Source organism: Notolabrus celidotus, chromosome 16, assembly GCF_009762535.1.
Source record: "Notolabrus celidotus isolate fNotCel1 chromosome 16, fNotCel1.pri, whole genome shotgun sequence".
NCBI lineage: Eukaryota > Metazoa > Chordata > Actinopteri > Labriformes > Labridae > Notolabrus > Notolabrus celidotus.
The window spans coordinates 24,701,001-24,721,031 of NC_048287.1; the positions used below are offsets into that span (position 1 = coordinate 24,701,001).

The following is a 20,031-nucleotide window of genomic DNA, read 5'->3' on the forward strand; positions in this document are numbered from 1 at the left end:
ATGTACTTTATGCTGAGGAACATTATTATGAAATTTTTTTATCTATTTGCTCAAACAGTCTCTCCTAGAGTGGTGAACCCCTTGTCATCTTTACTTCTGAGAGCCTCGGCCTCTCTGGAGTGCCCTTTTTATCCACAGTTATGCTACTAACCTGTTGCAAAATGATTTAATTAGCTTGGATTAATCATCCAGGTGTTTTAAGCACTTCTTTTTTCTGTGTTTTGTTGTCCCTGTCTGTGCTTTTTCAAATATGTTGCTGGTATCAAATTTATAACACTCTTATTTTTTATCTTCAAAAAATAGAACATTTTCCAATTTGAACACATGAATATAAGGTTTGATAGGTTTTAATGATTTACAAAACATCAAAATCTTATTTTTTTCAATATTTTACACATGGTCCTAACTTTTGTGTAATTGGGGTAGCAGTTTGTGCTTCATACTTTCAGATTAAGGAATTCAAACACAATTAAAATCATTAAAAATACCAGTTCATACCAAAAGCAGTTCATACAATAAAAGGATAACCTCAAGAGGGGAGAAAAATATTCAGCATGCTTCATCTTTACTGCAAAACAGCGGTAATTCAGCGTTAGAAACTGTGCCAAAAGTGTGAACTTCCAACATATCTAAACATGCAAAACCCCCTTTGTTGGCTCCAGCTGGGAAAATAAAGCTCAGCGCAGCACGCACTGCAACAGTACAACCCTCGGCAATCACATTTTGTTCTCAATAAGCACACTGATCCCAGCAGCCACATTTTAGAGCTATGTACATTTTTTCTTCCTCTTGGAGGAAAGGTGTGAGAGAGGAGGGCATGAAAAATCAATTGATTTAAGTATGAGGGAAACAGAGAAGAAAGAGGAGAGGAGAAGCAGCAGTGGACTGAGAGTGAAAAATGTGTTGGTTTGTCAGCACGGGCTGGATGTCTCAGGGGAGCACGATGGGAATTCATCACATGAGACAAATTATATTGCAGTGGTATCCCTCTTTCCTTAGGTCGTGTGAATGAATGTGTGGTTTCACTTCTTTGTTGCAAACATGCACCAGTATGAGCTGTAAGCATGTTTATGTGGATCTTATTGTGTCATAATTTTTCTGTGTTTCAGATCTTACAAGAACATGGAACAGGTCATACCTGGTCACCTTAGAGCCTGACAATAATTACATTATTGACGGTGTAGCCCACACGCCTTTTAAATATACATTAAAGGAAGCATTGATGGATATGTGGGCGTGTAAATAAATGTTTTTCAGATTTAAATGGTTTTGAACATACAGGTCTGAATTTCATTACAACTCATTTGTGTCTTGAACAAGATCTAATCAAATGTCTCTCAAATTATTCCACATCAACATTTACTCCTACAGACCAGAGGTGACTTTAATTAGAAATCTCTATGAACAGATATCACGGATAAATGACATGATGTTTGGTGTAATAAGAGTTCTTGTAGTCAGGGTAGTATTCATTTTCTGCAGGCATTGGTGAAACACAGGAAAACACTCACTCTTTTTTGTGTCAATCTATATTTCTCAAAGTTCGTCTTTGCCACTGTTTATACAACGACACGGCACAATACAACACAACACGACACAGCACAATACAATACGATATGATACGACACTGCATGGGACAACACGGCACAACACTACATGGCATGACACGATCACATTCAATGCCATACCATATAGAGTGATATGAATAATCCCATCCGATACAATACGGTGATTTCGATACAAAGTGATACGTTACAAAGTGATATGTTATAAAGTGACATGTTACAAAGTGATACGTTACAAAGTGATATGTTATAAAGTGACATGTTACAAAGTGATACGTTACAAAGTGATACGTTAAAAAGTGGTACGTTACAAAGTGGTACGTTACAAAGTGGTACGTTACAAAGTGGTACGTTACAAAGTGGTACGTTACAAAGTGGTACATTACGAAGTGATACGATAAGAAGTGATACTTTACAAAGTGGTACGTTTCGAAGTAGTATGTTACATTACGAAGTGTTAATTGACGTTACAAAGTGATACTTTACAAAATGAAGTGATACTTTACAAAACAAAGTGATACGTTACATTACAAAGTGATACGTTACGAAATGATACATTACGAAGTGATACGTTAAAAAGTGATACGTTATGAAGTGAAACTTTACGTTACGAAGTGATACGATAAGAAGTGAAACTTTACGTTACGAAGTGATACGATAAGAAGTGAAACTTTACATTACGAAGTGGTACGTTACGAAGTGATACGATAAGAAGTGATACGTTACAAAGTGATACGTTATGAAGTGAAACTTCACGTTACGAAGTGGTACGTTATGAAGTGATACGATAAGAAGTGATACGTTATATAGTGATACGATAACAAGTGAAACTTTACGTTCCGAAGTGGTACGTTCCGAAGTGATACGTTACAAAGTGATACGTTACAAAGTGATACGTTATGAAGTGAAACTTTACGTTACAAAGTGGTACATTACAAAGTGTTACGTTACGAAGTGGCACGTTACGAAGTGGTATGTTACGAAGTGGTATGTTACGAAGTGGTACGTTACGAAGTGGCACGTTACGAAGTGGCACGTTACGAAGTGGTACGTTACGAAGTGGTACGTTACGAATTGGTATGTTACGAAGTGGTACGTTACGAAGTGATACGTCACAAAGTGGTACGTTACATTAAGAAGCTGTACGTTACGAAGTGATACGTTACGAAGTAATATTTTACGTTATGAAGTGATACATTACAAAATGGTACGTTACAAAGTGGTACAATACAAAGTGTTGCGTTACGAAGTGATACGTTACAAAATGATACGTTACGTTAAAAAGTGATACGTTATGCAATGCAACGATACAGTGCAAAATGATACATACAAAATGATACGTTACGTTAAAAAGTGATACGTTATGCAATGCAACGATACAGTGCAAAATGATACATACAAAATGATACAAGTAATGTGATGTGATATGATACGATACTATACAATCAAAACCTTTAGGCTCAGTTTTTTTTAGAAAAACATAAATGATTAATGGTCAATAAGATAAAATAAAGAATTTACCAGAAATTCCAAATTTTAACATTCCTCCAACATGCCATGTTAACTGTTTGGCCTTCACCACGTAATGTTCTCTCTTGCAGTTAACAGATAGTGACATTTGTTCTCTGCAGTCCAGTTTCAGTACTATCTGTCCTGGCTTGGTGTGTCTTTTACATCCCTCTCTGTCTGTTCTGTGTGATGTGCACTGACAGAAAAGACCAGAAATCATCATTACTTTCTGTTTTCTATCACCATCCATTTAGATTACAATCAGTCGTTGTGCAGTGATGCAAAATGAAAATAATTGATATCTCCCCCCTAGTGCTTGAAAGCCAAAGCAGGAGGCCTGCTCTGAAAAAACTAGAGAGTTCAGACATTTCTGTTACAATGTAGGGTGTGAAAGTAAGGTGTTCTCTTGTGCTTTAATATTTCACAACTCGGCTTGAGACTGCTTCATCACTACCATTACTTTCAACACAATACTTTATCCACAGAGAATAACTCCAACCTGTGTTTTAATTTTCTGAACCTACCCCCTGAAACTCATTTTGAGATTCAGCATGCAGTCACAATTGTTTCGCAAGTAACACCTAATCATAGCTTTGAGTCGCAGGGTTCAGCCTCGCTACACAAATACAAAATGCACAGTGGCATGTGTAGCACACTGTGTAATTAAGCATCTACCTAATACAGGGCACAGGGTGTGTAAATTAGATTACAGCTACGCAAATCAAAGGTAGTTTAATAATATCCTCACTGCTGCAATTAAGACATGCAACTTTGTGCTCGCTGTAGCCATAGAAACGTGAAAGAAACTGAGACCTCTACCTCCTACTGCTCTTTATAATCAGCATCAGTGGAAATACAGCACACCACATGGAGCTGCTTACATCAGAGGAAGGATATAGAAGCTCATTTTATGAGACAAAATGAAACAAATACCTAAGATTGATGAGAGCTAAGATATTTACTTTATTGTTTCGGCATGCCAAGTCAGCTACTTTATTTTTTGTATAACTGTGTGACAGTGTGAGAAAAACGTATGCAGTCATGTTGGAGTGAAGTGCACCTAAACTGAGACCAGGTCTTGACCAAGACCAGAGTGCACTGAGACGAGAGTGAGATTTCGAAGGAATGAGACCAATCCAAAGTAGGGATGGGAATCGACAACAGGTTCCTACTAGTTTGAGCCATTAACATCATTTGCCAATATGCTTAACTGTTCCCCTTTATCGATGCCTTCCACTTAGCTATCACATGGAGCTAAGTGGAAACTTAGATCTCACATTGAGCTCTCACATAGAGCTCCAAAACAATGATGTCAGACATCATATGAGGCTGCCAATGGCAACCTACGGGTCGGGGAAGTAATCATGGCTGACAGGGGACAGAAGCGGTCCAAAGTGTGGCTTAATTATACGCAAAATGACGCTAACAGTTCAACATGTCGGCGGTTGTGTGATTTCAAGCATTTCAAGGTGGAACCCCAGCAACATGCTGAAATATTAGTCAATGCAACACAGCATTAAGTATCAGGAGTACGCTGCCAGTATTTCGGTTCAAAGAACAACCGTGTTATTTGGCGACTGTCAGCTGAAAGCATCAATGGTTGCTAGCTATGACAGCTGATGGTTGTAACACGAAAAGAGTCAGCGCAAATGCATGCTATATGTTGTTTTTGCAATATAATGGCAAAATACACTCATGCAACACTTATTTAATGAAAACCTAAGGGCATTTGCAAGAGAGTTTTCAATAGCTGTTGTAACTATGACAAACAAAGACGCATTCGGGTGACAGTCGCCAGTTAAAAGGGTCGCACTTTAAACTGAAACGCTGGTCAACGAGTGTTTCCCCGTCTCAGCAGACCAGTGAAGGTACGTATGTTCTATTTTATGTCAACATTAGCACAAAGCAAGCAGGCTGTGAAAAATCCACCGCAGAAGATAATTCAATTGTGGAAATGAATTTGATTGATGTGCAGAATCAATGATGGCATTGGAATCAATAAAATTCCCATCCCTAATCCTGGCTAAAGCCCTTCTTTGAATTTTGACCAATCTAGAGCACTGCAGCAGTTGAGGACAGCTGTGACAGCTATTTTCATATTGTGTATTTTAAGTAAAATACAGTATTTTATTCAAAGATTTAGAAATAATAAAATGAACTGATGGTGGAAAAAAGCGCTTTTTAAAAAGACATGAAAGAAATGTGAAGACAGAGTTGATTGGACGACTCACAGGTTCACATGGTGTTTGTTCCCTTCCATGAGACAGAAATTCCTCCTCAGGGGTCCAGGAGTGGGTGTGCGGCTGGAGGGACATTAGGTCGCTGGAGCCAAGAGAGGGGACAATAAAGATAGAGAGAAATATGCATGGCCAGGAGAAGAGGAAGCGACAGCCACACAGCCAGACTCCGGTATAGATCTGAAGCAATATAGAGGTCTATGACCAGGGTCAAACTGTTTTCATCACCTCTGTTTATTCCTCGCTGCTGCATGATGAGGACTTCAAATTGCACTTAGATTGGATCTTACAAAAAAATGAATATGAATATTGTGGTTGGGGGCTGGCAATAACATCAGTCCGAAGGGTCCACTTACAGTAGAAACCAATCTCATATCAATACACTGCGCAAGATTGGGCTGCTGCAAGAACTGAGGCTCATCGCTATCAACTTGAAGCTTAACAGATGGCAGATCTTTATTTTTCTACGTTCTGGCCTCTCTCAGAAAAGAAGAATCATCAGCAGTAAATTATGGTTGATAACTTGGTGCAGAAAATAAAGCTCCAAATGTTGGCTTTGTATGACTTCAAGAGAAAGAGTTTGGATTGTCGTCTTGGTTGTGAAAATGAAAATTCAGTGTATGTGCAGAGCGTTCCAATGGAAAGCCAATAGTAAAGGTGAACTGTGTTTTGACCAATCATTGGGTGCTGAAAAGGGTGTCATGCTCTCATGATAAATCTCCTGAGTCCTCTGATGACTGAAAAAAATAAAACTTTAGTTCAGCCAATCTATATCCCCCCCCTGTTCTGATTGTGTTACAGCCTGTTGTAATGCATTATTAGACATAACTAGACTTAATTTGACCGACAGGTGGGCATATTATAGCTATTAACCAGGTGGCAAGGCCTTTGCCTCTTTATCAGTTTCTAGCTTAGCTTGAAGTTAGTTGGAGCAGCCATTTTGGGGTTCATAATGGCTCTTCAGAATCCAATATATGATGTCACTGAGACTACTTCCGTATTTTATGCAGTCTATGAGTTATAGTCTGTGTATAACATCTCAGTGATTGAGTCAATTCAGGGCAACAAAAAGCATGGGGAAATGTCAACAAGCCACTCTAATAACTTCAGCATATAATGACTATTGTATCTGAATTAAAAATGGAGTTAACCTCTGCCAGCTCATCAAACAGCAGCTTGTAAATCATGTTGGACAGCCTGTCAGTCTGTCAAAAGGAAGTTGTTGTTTTGTTTTATTTATAGGTTGACATTATTTAACAACTCCCAAACACGCTTGGCTATTTGACGCTCTGCTTTATTTACAAGAAACAAGGGTGAGTCAACATCCTGCAACTCTTCTCCCAAACATCTCCGGCGTACGCTGACGAGGCTCAATTTTTCTGGGACAACAGTGCTATTTGCATAATTGATTACACCTAAAGCTGATGGAGCAAGGTACCAGCAAGCTAAAGGATGAGGAGCTGAGCATATGCTAATTCAAAGCAGAATATTCATGATTTCCAATCGTGGTCCCTCTCTCTGGGATTTCTCGAGGCGTCTGCATGAAAAACTGTTCCCAAACTTTGGCTGAACTCTTTTTACCCTCTATTGGCATTAAATATGTAATAGTGTGTTGTATAAAGCTAAATTTGGGATGATTAGGCGCAGGGAAAATCTGCAGATTTTCTTTAATGAGTTTTCATGAGCTGCCGCTTTTTGGCACATTGGTGTTGTTTATATTTGCTCATGTGTCATGTGATAACGCCTGCCAGTGTTCTGTTTCATGTGCTTCCAAGGTTTTATCTGTATGCAATGTGTGTGTGTGTGTGTGTGTGTGTGTGTGTGTGTGTGTGTGTGTGTGTGTGTGTGTGTGTGTGCATATGCATGTCAGTGTGTGTCATATGCTTTGAGATTACATCCGTCTTTCAGATTGATTTGTGTGGGCCATTTGCATTCACAGGAAATGCAATGACATTTTTAATGTTTTTTTTTCTTTCAGAAATGTGCTAAAGTCACCTCTACAACCATGAATGGGGGAATGTGAGTTAGTGTGCAGATCAGGTAAATGATTATTCCCTTCACTGCCCAAAACGACAAGATGAAAGGTCAGACATGGGCACCTGAGGCCTTAGGGAACTATCCTGGACTCTGTGGATAGTTGGTGGTAAATTAACTGGACCAAGAAGGGATGTACTCAGTGATTAGGACAAAAGATCAGTGCACTTTGTGACTCTATGAAGTTGTGAGTAGAAAGAAGTCATAGTGTGGACACTGAGAATTTCATCCATATAGTAATACCAAGCGGCAACCTCCGTTCGCAAGAATTGAAACCAATGCACAAGTTAGAAAAACTGCAGTTCACCGCGTGTCTACTTGATGCTGACTCCAGAAGTACTGAAAACCACAAAGACACCAATTGAAAAAAATACATTATTTACAGCCTGGTACAAAAATTAGCTTATTCTGAATAGCTCATTTCTGTTTCGGCATACACTGCATGGGGGATGAATTTTTTTCATGACGCGGCAGCTTTCGAAGATATTAATATTACAAGCTTTCCATGAGAGGCACAGCTGACTTGACTGACTGGCGGGAAAACTATAGCTGTTAGCTAGGAGGTTTAAGGCCTGCCTCTTTACCTCACATTAGCTCAACAGAAGTAAGGTTGAGTTCAACATTTTCAATATGGCACCCGCCAATTTTAGGCTTTAAAACAGGGCTTCAGAAACTAATGGGTCATGTCACTGATACTACGCCCTGTTATTACACAGTCTATGGGTAATAAACAGTGCAAACAATAGATGCTCAGATTGTAAAGCTTCACAACTGAGAAAATCTATTTTTTGTTACTACTACGTTACCCTGATAATGCTGACATCAGTCAACTCAAGCTGGACCAGGTAAGGATCTGTGTTCAAACAGAGTGATCATTGCAAATTCTCTGATTGTAATATTATCCAAAACAAAGCTTACAATATTGACATTAGTCACTATAAGTGGGCCTCAGAGTAGACAGAAATAGGCTGGTTGTACACTTCATGTTTACTACACAATTGCACCATGGCTGCCACGCATCCCCCCAAAATACTTAACATCAAATTGTAAAATGGTCCAGCAGGCTGACAGCTTAATTCAGAATCCCTGAACACCCGACAGTTACAGAGGATGGCTGGCTCCATTTTAAACAGTGACTCCCACCCATTACATAATGCTTTTCAGCTTCTCCCATCTGGCCGGAGGTATAAAGTACCAGCATGTACAACCAAGAGCTATAAAAAACAGCTTTGTCCCAGCAGCCATCAGTATGATCAACAAGTCACAGTAATACAGCATAATATTGTCTTCACTATTTATGGACAAGATTGATCTTTTTATCTTGTTTTCCTTTATCTTGTCCTTACTGATTCACTTTCTAACTTGTATTTATTTATCTTGTTTTTATTGACTTTGTTCTTATTGATTTCTCATGTCTTGTTTTTTATTGAAGGTTACCGTTTTAGTAATGAGCACTTTGTCACTTTGTCTGTCATGTCTTGTCATGTGCTGTCTGTTAGTTGTTGTGAAAAGGAGGCTGACTAACTGCAAAAAAAATTTATCTTCAGATGCAATTAAAGTAACTTTGAACAAGAGCTGGTTTGGTGCATCAGTGGCGCACATCCTCAAAAATTAATGCAACCCGGACGCAAGGTTTAAGAGGATGATAAAACCTAATGGGCTGCACAGTTCTAGGATTTTTTTCCATTGTTTAGTGTTCTTACATTTGCCACCCTTTTTACAGTGGATACACACACACACATAAAACAACACTCACGCACCATTCGAGTATGTCAGCGCTCTCCCTGCTTCCTGCTTCAGTAATGCTCGGACATCAGAGTAAATTAAACCTCTCTAAGTGATGCTGTTACTGTAAAGCTCTGAGTACTTCTAATTCACTTTCAATCCAACTTCCATTAACCATTAAACACTTACTTCTCTATACCTTTCCACTGCTAACTTCTTTCTATACAGCGACCAATCGTACAGTAATGCAGCCTTTGGTTTGTCAGCATGTTTATGTGTGTACCGTGTCTTCGTTGATTTAATCACGTGCTTGTCATTGTGTTGTGGCTTTGTTTTTCACCGCGGTGGTGTAGCTTGTGTGTTCTGGTATTGGATTCCTAAGCAGGGGGGAGTTAAGGATACATGTGAGTCCTACTGCTCTGCTGGTAACAAATCAATACGCTGAGAGGTGAGGAAGAGAGGAGAAGACAGGAGAGGAGAAGAGAAAAGACAAGGGTGAAGAAAGAAAACATAGTGTTCCTGGGGTTAAACCTACACACGTTAGATCCTGAAGAACATCACCTGCAGCCTACGATTCGGGCCCTACTCAAGATATAGTACACCCGGGGTGTGTCTGATCTGAGTTTAGCACTGGCAAAACCTTTCAGAGAGCACCAGGACGGACGTAATGCCACAGTGAAATAGTTATCTCATTTTGTAAATGTCATCCTCACACAGTCCCACCAACCTACTTCCCTTGTTACAGCTGCTCTGTCTCCTAATTATGTAAATCAAACAGCATGAACTCACTTTCAGAGCTGTTTTATTATTTTGTGACGGGTCCTGTCCCTCACTGTGGGGCCTCATAAGCATAAAAAAGTTATATAATAATCTTCAAAAGGTAGTGCACTGATAAACATATCTACAACCAAAGGGAATTGCACTTGACTGGTTGAATTGCCAGTGCCACTCAACTTATTTGCAGCATTGTGATTCACAGAGGAAAATATCGTTCAGTTTTTAAGCACAATAGAAATAAAAAAAGGCATCCACTTGATAAATGGAAAAACAACCATTAAGTATTGCTAAATGCCATATCAATAGATGAAATAACTCCACAGCTAAAGAAATAGTTCCACCTTTGTGTGTATTCGTTTACTGTTTTTGCTCTTTTTCTGAGTTGTTAAGTAAACCCTAAAATTGCTCTTTTTATATTTCTGTTCATGCAAGGGTTCAACTGAAAAATATACATTATGCTAAAGAAATGCGAACAGGCACATTTTGTAGCACTGAGCAAGTTTGGCTAGCTATTTGCCTTCAGTGTGTATGCCAAGCTAGACTTAACACATTCACTGCTTAAGAAAGAAGCTAAGCTCTAAACACAACATGTTAGCAAAGAAAAAAACATGTTGCTGAATGATGCCAAACATTAGCTAACAAGCATCTACTTCCTGTACAAACCAAGTGTACAGAGTAACATTATCATTGATCTTAAAGGGATGTTTCAGTTTTTTTTAAGCGGGGTCGTATGAAGTACATTACACTAGTGCTCCTGCTAGCCACAATGAGTGCCGGTGAGCTCTTCCCCTTTAATGAGAAAATTCCCAGATGACCGGCAGGCAAGCTAGGCTACGATTTTCTGGACGGGGACACCTCTTTCGCGTAATTTCGCTAAAATTAAGAAAATATGATTCAGGCACTCATCATGGTGCAATTGCATGCTCTACTAGAAAAAAAGGCAGCTCTTGACTTTGCCGCCAGAAATCCCCTTTGTTTTGGCACTATTTTCGGACGCACTTAGCAGACCAGTGTTCCTCCGCTGCTTGTGCACGGAAACACGCCGATCAGCTGTTTGGATCAACAAGCACGTAGCATGATCAAGTAGCGGTATCGGTCTTTAGAGTGAATTAAACCCACTTTTCTGCAAATTTAAAAGATGGCACGTACTTGTCTTTATCCCGGCTATTCAAACAGGCAAACCTCCTGGTCTCAGTGTTAAAAAAACCCCTGAATATCCCTTTAAGAAGCATAAGGACACCGGGCAAATTCAAATAAATTTTTTTGACTATCTTTTGAGCTGTGTTTTTGGTCCCAAAAATGCTGTATCACATTGGTGGCTAATGCTGCAAATTATTAACACGATTTTTGCTCACATTTTCTATCAGCTGTTTGATGCTGGGCAGTGAAGTGTAGAGTTGTTTAGACAGTGCTCTTTTAATGAAAAAGAACAACTGATTGTTGGAAACAAGGCTAATGAGAAGGCAGAGACTCAACCTATACAGTGACGATGCTAGCTAGTGAACCAAAACAATGAACTGAAATATTTTAAAATGCTACAGTGAGATGAGGGACACTGAAGAGTTGGGTAAAGATCTTTTGGTTTGTCAAAGAAAAGAATTAGCATAAATCTGGAAAACCCTTAGTTATAGCTAGTTATATCGTAACTCTGACAGCACTGGGGAAATCAACATTTTATAAGTATATCTTCAAATGTACTTTTCCAACACAAAGCTCTCCAAAAACAGCTGTCATATAAATAGTGAACAGAATATGGCCTTATACTTTATAATACAAACATGTTCAATTTACACACCAACACTCATATGTATATGTGATGAATTGTATACTTTTTTTAACTTATTGAATGAAATAAATAAATGATGTCAACTCAGCACACTTGTTGCAACAGAACCAGCTGACCAATCATCCCACCTGCCTGTGAGCTGGGGAGTATCATCTTTATAGACTACACACACCTACAAACACATAAGAACACTCATCCTGTCTCACTCCTGGCCTGCCTCTCTATCACATTACTCTTCCTCCCACAGGCCGAACCATGAATCTTCATTCAGAGAGATACGGACAAAGACGGAGGACGGGACTGAGGCTACACAATGACTGCAGTGAGTCAGTGCTTGTAATGTGATTTGTCACTCCCTCTGCTCTCCTCTGATGTGATTACCGGACGGGATTCGGCCGGCCGTGTCAAATGAGATGGTGGCCTGTGATAGGAGAAGCAGAGCACAAACCAGGAAGTGCCCGGCCTGGCTGCAATCTGTCATAGTGGACCTGAGAATACCTAATTCAAAACATGACAACTGTAAAGATGTCTGGAGATTGTGGAGGTGTGTTTACCTCAGTGTTTGAGTGCGTCTGAAGGAATTAAATGAACTCGACAGTATATAGAGTACACTAATTTCCCTCACACACACACAACAAATAAATCTATCTGCATCAGATACCCTTCATACTACACTATCCTACAGTCACACACTATATCTATAATTTGCTTTGTTCAAGTAGCATAAGCAAAAGTGTTGCACCCCAATTTGTACAGTAATATCTTCCCATACTTTAATATAGAGTTTTAAGTAATGCTTTGGCACTAAATCTATCTCTTTTTTTTATGAGCCTGTGTTCAGTATCTAATAAAGCTGATGTTCTTCCTTATAGACCTTTTTAACTTTATTGTCACTGAGGTGAAACCGTTAAGCCCAGGTTGTAATGTAAAAAGTAATCTCTATTAGTTACAGATTGAGTCTGAACCATTGACTGTATATTAACATGGATGCTACTCCTTCATGCATCTCCCCTTGATGTGAAGCCATAGTACGGCCTTCATGGGAGCCAACATATTACGCCAACCAAAACACCCATTAAACTTAGCATTGAAGATCGCTGAGGTTGATAAAGTCCACTTTTGTGTTAGTGTTTGTTAGCAGGCAGAATACACACTGGCCAAATGACATCCTAGCCTAAATTGATGGGATTTTTTTTCAACTTTAGCCATGGATCTGCTCGAGGCTGTGTGGCAAAAGCTAGTCACTGTAGATTTCTTTGAATGCAGTTATTACAGCAAATTTAAGACCTCTATATTTTTGATTTATCACAAGCTAATCTTTTTCTTCTCAAGGCTCACAGTGCTGACATAAGCCAGAGTAACCTCCATGTAATGTACGGCCAACTGTTGAACTGAGACTTACTTGAAACAGATGATTGAGCTCCACTCCGGGGGAACAGTATGAACCACAAAGCGACAGTGACATAAACCCAGCATGGAAAAGGTCCTGGTTGGAAGTTGTTCATCACCAAGCGTTGGCTGCACCAGAATTACCGAGAAGTTTCCAGGCATCCAGCAAACACCACATGGCGACATCAGAGAATGTGGACACTGATTGCCGATGGGTTCTGAGATTAAACACTCAGAGACACAGAGGCCAGGGTACATTAATACACGACTATTACAAGGGACAAGTGACAAAAAAACTACCAGATTATGCAAAAACCATGATTATATTATAAATCGGTTGTAGCCAATGGGCAACCAGATGGATAATGGAGGGATGGATCATTTTGGGGGGTTCTGAATTGGTCAAGAGTTAGCAATAAAACATGTCGAGCCAAGACTGCTTTGTCTGTGCATTGCTATTGTTTACAGTCAAAGTCCTGGATTGAATAGCAAGAGTGGTGTTGGTGTTGAGAAACAACATCTAAAGGGCAATTATTATTCACACTTGTATTATTAGTTAGATGACTGCCGATGGGGATTGCATTATGGTGAATTGTGTTCTGCCCGTTTTGTTCTCTGCCCAGACCTTTTCCCTGCCAATCCCCAATGAAACACGAGCAGACTATATTACTCATTTTACAGACTGATACAACAACACTTCCAATACCAATATCTGGGACCATGCCGATAGATTCTGCCTTTGTATGCAACATTTTTAACTACAAACTAATGGGATACAAATCAATGGTGAGATCATCTACATCCACGTTCATTTGCTTGAATACCTGAGACAAAGACTTTGCTCCTGTTTTTCTCGGTTCTCAAAGCCCCTTCACACTCAAACCCAACTCCCCTCCCCTTCTCTGTCTTTCAGCACAGAAACCACAGGGGAATACTGAACCAGAAAGCTAATTGAGACGTGCCCCTACCCTGAGTATGGACCCCAGGGTTCCTGGAGGCTACAGCCATAATACACACAACCCTCTTTTATCCCTATCGCAATCGACCTCTTTTATCTCATCATACCTCATCCAACCCTTTCAAACTCTCTTACACATCCCAAATAAATTACCTTTGAGCCGTAATATAGTGTTGTTTTTAAAGTTAGTCGTATTAAATGTGGCGTAAAATGCAACATTTGTCTTAATAAGAGTTAAATCAAGTCAATACTTATCACTGCAAACCACAAACAATTTCAGACTGTGACTGTCAGAAGCTGCCGTTCATTTGATTTAACTAATTTAACTCATCAACCACACGCCAATTAATGCGTCCAATGACTGAGCCAATCAATTTTTTTTGGAAGACGAATTATGTGTAACCAGGGGCGCTGTGCTTATTTTGTTTGGATCGCTATTTGGACAGCCAATAAAATCAGTATTTGTCTGACTTGTTGTGCCACACACACACACACACGCACACGCACATGCGCACACACACACACACACACACACACACACACACACACACACACACAAACACACACACAAACACAAACACACACACACACACACATCCAATTACAGTTTATGGAGTAAAAATGATTGACTGACTTTAAGGGCTGAGCTTTTTGTCAAAAGTCCATTTCCTGTTTTCTGTAGAAAATGGGATCAACTTTGCACACAAAATACATTCCTTTAGTGTTTTCATTCTGAAAAGTTGGGGAAAAAACACCCAGTGGAAGTAATTTCTGTTCCCACCACTCCAGAGTCTTCTTAGCTTATTGTAATTGGCCTTGGAGAAACTTGGCATTTTGCTTCTTTGTTTTTTTTCCTTCTGTTTTCTGCCTGCAGCAAAACATAACCAGTGTAATATTTGAGACAATCCATTGTCTGCATATTCCAGCTAACAATTAGCACACATAAAGGGGCCCTGCAATGGCTGCCAATGAGAAACAATAATCAGACAGCACTGCATGCATGCCTACCAGGGAGCTACTGGCACTGAAGCTCCCCCTCTCTCTCCCTCTGTCTCCCCTTTGGCCCCTCTCACTAAAACACATCCTCCCTGATTTAACCTATTTTCCCTGTCAGCACTCTCTTTTTTACTTAATCTCCCCTCTCACACTTCCACCACACCATCTCTTCATCTTTGTTTTCATTTTCTCTGTAAATCCTCATTATTGCAGATCCTGTTTTTTGTTGTCTACCTCGCACGCTCAACGCTCCCTCCCCCACTTAATGTCTCCCTCTGACTGGTAGCTTAGGGGGGTGTTGGCAGCTGCGAGTAGAGTAGATTGGATGGGAGGTGGAGGAGAAGGAGGGGCTGGTTACGGCTGGCATGGCTTCCCCACTTGGCAGGGGGAGCCATGGGTAACTTGGAAAGGTAACCTGCACCCAGTGCCAGTGTTCAAGGTTAGGCTGGCTCTGCATGGGTGCATCCAATTGACCCCCATCTGTTCAGCAGGGCGAGCCTGACCTAATCTCAAGTGCCTGAGCCTGTATGCAGGGTATAGAGACGGTCACACACATGTCTGTGCAAACACTCACGCCACTAACATATGCGATAATGCACAGATGCCCCCATTCCCTGCCACATACATGAAATCACCCACTGACACAAATCCACTCTCATGCAATCATCCCGCCCCCCCCATAATTATGCTTTTCTCACATGCCAATGCATCACGCACATCATGCTGAACTTCCTCTACGACTTAATCCTCCTCAGCTTAATTCATGTCCACTTCGTTTGCAGCAACACAGCATCACACACAATTTTTAATGACTGTGAAACACACAAGACTTCTTAGCAGTTTAGCAATCTTTCCACGCATATTTCAACCCAACACGCATCTCATCCACAGTTAGCTGCAAATAAGAGGTGTGTCTTCATTTGCACAGATCTAATTGCATGCTCTCACCCACAGGGACGTAAGTAGTGAGGTGGAGAGTAGGTGGAAGTGGATGAATAAATAATGAATCTACTTCAACGCTTTCTTTAATCCTTGCAACCCCCCTGTGAGTTGACCTCAGGAGGTAAAGACACGCATACCGGTCCAAGCTAAATATATACTTTATATCTTCTTCCTCTCACTCATTCAAGCCGAGGCGCTTAGGCTTTGTTTTTCTCTCTCACACTCAGGCCCTTAGGATTACAGCAGGGGAAGCCGCAAGAACAGCTCCCGGAGCTTAAATATGAATCCAGCGCAAAAGTGCCCAAAACTACAGTTCCTTAAGTGGCCACTTGAGGCTGGCTCCAAAAGCGAGTCGATGCCCAGTGGGCTTTATATGAAAATGCTCAACTCTACACAGCTAACATGTTTACTGTCTGTGCTCAGGGCCTCCCAGACATGCAAGCTCAAGCATTAACAAATGAAGCAAAAGCAGCAGTGCTAAGAACTGTAGTTATTTGAGTGTCCACTTCAGGCTGGATCCAAAGCCCAGGAGATCCTTTCAACATCAATGTTAGAGTGCCAATTTTTACAGCAGAAATAAGCAGCTATCCTATCAAAGACTGTGCTTCTTGTCATCCCAGCCAGTTCCTCCATGCAACCATCCATCAATATCCAGCTTGGATCAACTGGACTCACACCCCTAAAGTCTGCCTGGAATTTGGGTGTCATGATTGATGACCAGCTGACCTTAAAGGTTCATGTAGCCTCGATTGCTCAGTCATGGCAATTTGCCTGGGTTAACATCAGATGGATTGGACCTCACCTGACAGAGAATGCAACACAGCTCCTGGTAAAGACCCTCCCAGTATCATGCCTTGACAATTCCAACTCTGGCAGGCCTACCTGCATACACACGCAGACCTCTTCAGATGATCCAGAAAGCAGCAGCATGACGAGTCTTCAATCAACCCAAAACAGTAAGTCACTGTTCATATCTGATCCACGGGCGTCCAACTTGCATCAAATTCAAAACCAGACTTCTTGCTGACAAAAAACCCCAAAAATGGCTCCTGCCTACCTGGAATCCCTCATCCTGGTCTACACACCACCTCCCACACTATGCTCTGCCAATGAAAGGTGTCTAGTACTCCCATATCAAGAGGGACCCAAGCCACCTGCCAGACTATTCTCCTCTGTTGTACCCTGGTGGTGGAATGAATTACCAAACCACGTCCATGTTTTAAACAGTCTATGGATTTCTCAGTGACTGAAAATCTAGCCAAGTGGCTTGTTGGCATGTTTAGTGCTTCTCGTAAATGTGTTGCTATTTGAGCATGAAAGTCAAATAAGAAAGCCAGCAGGAAAGATGAAAATACCTGATGTTTTGCTGTGACTAACTAGCAAATTCATAAGCTGATACATTACCCTGGGTTAAACTGCGAAGCTATGATAAATCTGTGTTTTCTAACCCCTCTTTTCTAAATACGGCTCCAAAATCAACACAGTGGTGGCCAAAGAGCCAAATTTAAGGCTTCAAAAAGCTGGGATGCAATATGGCATCAATTAGTTGTACAGTTTATTCCTAAAACATGGAAAGTGATACCTGCATGCAGGGTGTGTTTGCCCACCCACATGCCCAGAAATGCACCCATGTGCACACGCCCCTATGGAGAACAAAGCTCTTGCATCCCAGTGTCTTTCTTATGCTAACATGAGGCTAATATTTCAGACAGTATCAGCTGCTCTCTGTGGCAGGGAGATAACACCTTGGCCAAACATTACCATCAACAAGCCAGAGAGGTCATAGCCTGAGCAAGGATAACAACAGCAGAAAAATGTTTATCTCTCCCCATCAGCATGTCAGCCACCCCCCCCCCCCCCCCCCCCCCCCCCCTCTTCCTCCCTTCCCACCTTGCCCTCAGCCACCTTCTTCCCAGTTTTTTTGCACTCGCCTGCATGACCTCTATGAATGTGCAAAAGGAAATTATTCTCAGATCGTCAGAAAATGCGGAAAGATGAATAAAGGCAGGGGGAAAAAATCCAATAAAATACCAGAGCAGAGGGAGGAATCCCATTTTCCACCTGCCATTCCCAGTGTTGGCAGGATAATAGCAGGCATCCCGGTGTTGGGATAAGCTGTGATAACAAATAGCTCAATCTGCTCCGTGTCTTCATCTGCTGTTCTATCTCCCTCACACACACAAAGCCGCAGAATTATGATTAATGGAGGGAGCAGAGGCCTGTAGCTGCTCAGGTACATGAAGAACACCATGGTGAGGTCATGTGCTGCTTGATTCTTGGAAGCTATAGCACGAGATAATTCTTTTAGGTGTCAGCAGGAGGACAAATCCACTTCTGTTGGTTTTTAAGATAAGTGAAAATAGCCCAGAGAGTCTTCTTAAATTGTCTGCATTAAACATGAGAAGAATTAAAAAAGTAAAGATCTTTTTCAGCCCCGCTATGACGGATATAGATCCACTGCCTGGTGTGATGCAGGCTGTTCTCCAGACTATGAGTGGAGTAAACGGTAATAAAATTCTTCTAACAAGGCTTTTTTATTGCCTTCCTACTGTTTTCATCTCATTTCATCTCGCTTCATGCTCCTTAATGGTCTCAGATTTAAATTCACCCTAATGAGGCGGGGAGGAGAGAAGGAAAGGAAGGAGAAAAGAAGCAAGGTTGTGAGGAAGAGTGGAGTCCATATGCTCCTTAGATAAAAGGTGAAGGCTTTCCAGACTATGAATACGCTCACAAGGGACACATTGGATCATTCACAGGCGCATAAGGACTCATCATAAAGATAATAGCTTTCATGGGCTATTGGTTGACTTTAGAACAAGGGTTGTATATCAGAAGTGGACGTAGCCAGTGGTTCCAAAAGTAAAGCCAATTTCAAGGTGCCTTACAGCTGCTTGGACAGCAGGGTGAGTCTGTATAGGTTGCTAGATGAACATTGTGTGAACCACATGGGATTACTTACCTAAGTAACATTTCCTTAAAGAGTTTTTGATCTCATTCACTGTTTCTAGTTTCTTTCAATGTACAATGATGTTAGCTCTGAAAAGGTTTGGCTTCATTTGGAGCAAAACGACGGTACGCCAGGTGCACTTTAGCACGTGGCTACCTATGACTGACGAGTAACTACTTTGAAAACCTCAGCGGCTATTGTCTGATGACGATTTATACCTCGGGCAACAATGGCAAACTTTTTAGACATTTCAGTGTAGCTAGCAGTTAGTGATAAACAACGTCTAGCTAAGACTTACTATTCCATGTGCATTGTTTACAGTCTTATTAGCAGCTGGAGAGGCAATCGTTAGTCCAAATGAAAATGTGCCTTTAAATTAGATGCCATCATTTCTGGGGTCATTAAATCCACCCAAGTAACACACGTTCATCTGTATTTGGTGAGTCTTAGTTTCACTATAAATAGAGAGTTACACAGAGGCTTTACTCTGTTTTTTTAGCTACACTGCATGCCAACATCTGTTTGCAGAGATAGGATAACTGCCAATAGGAGCTGGGATGCCATTATCGCATGAATATTGAGTGAGTACTGCCTGCTTTTGCTCTTCATACAGACAGTGTTCCCTGTATATATCAAAGCCTGTTGATTTGTGATGGGTTAAACTGGGAGACAACAAAAATGTTAAACTTAAGGCTTTAAGAAAGGTGTTAATGAACTAATGGGTGACATCATGATGGCAATGTCCATCTCTTTGGTTTAGTCTGTGGTTTGGAAACAGGAAAACATCTGTGGAAAATCAACAAAGAAGTGCCCCTTGTGCCTAGGTTTAAGGGTATTTCAAAGTGAGTGCTAAAAGCCATGTAGCCCATTCCCTGCACACATGACTCGTGTCAAAACCATGTTATCCTCTAGCAGAGCTGAGTTTGGAGCATCTTGAAGCTAACCATCACTGTTCCAGATGTCACAAAAACATTATCTGTGAGAGTAAATGTCAATGACAAAGGTAATTAAAGCCAAAAGGCCAGATCTCCTGTTTAACTTACTCTCTATTGACAGAGATGTGCTGGGACTCTGATAGACAGGGACACCAAGCATTTGTCATCCATCAACGAGTGAGGACAGCCTGCTGTCATCACCTCATGAGACCCGTCAATTCCATTATCCCT

General features: G+C 40.9%; 1 long non-coding RNA gene across 1 annotated transcript; it reads left to right on the top strand.

The window, feature by feature from the left end:
- The first annotated feature begins 4,886 nt into the window (after positions 1-4,886).
- Positions 4,887-11,977, top strand: LOC117827830. The gene is made up of 3 exons (XR_004634288.1): positions 4,887-4,942; positions 7,290-7,351; positions 11,881-11,977. It is a non-coding gene; the product is annotated as an uncharacterized LOC117827830 (long non-coding RNA).
- Positions 11,978-20,031: the final 8,054 nt, after the last annotated feature.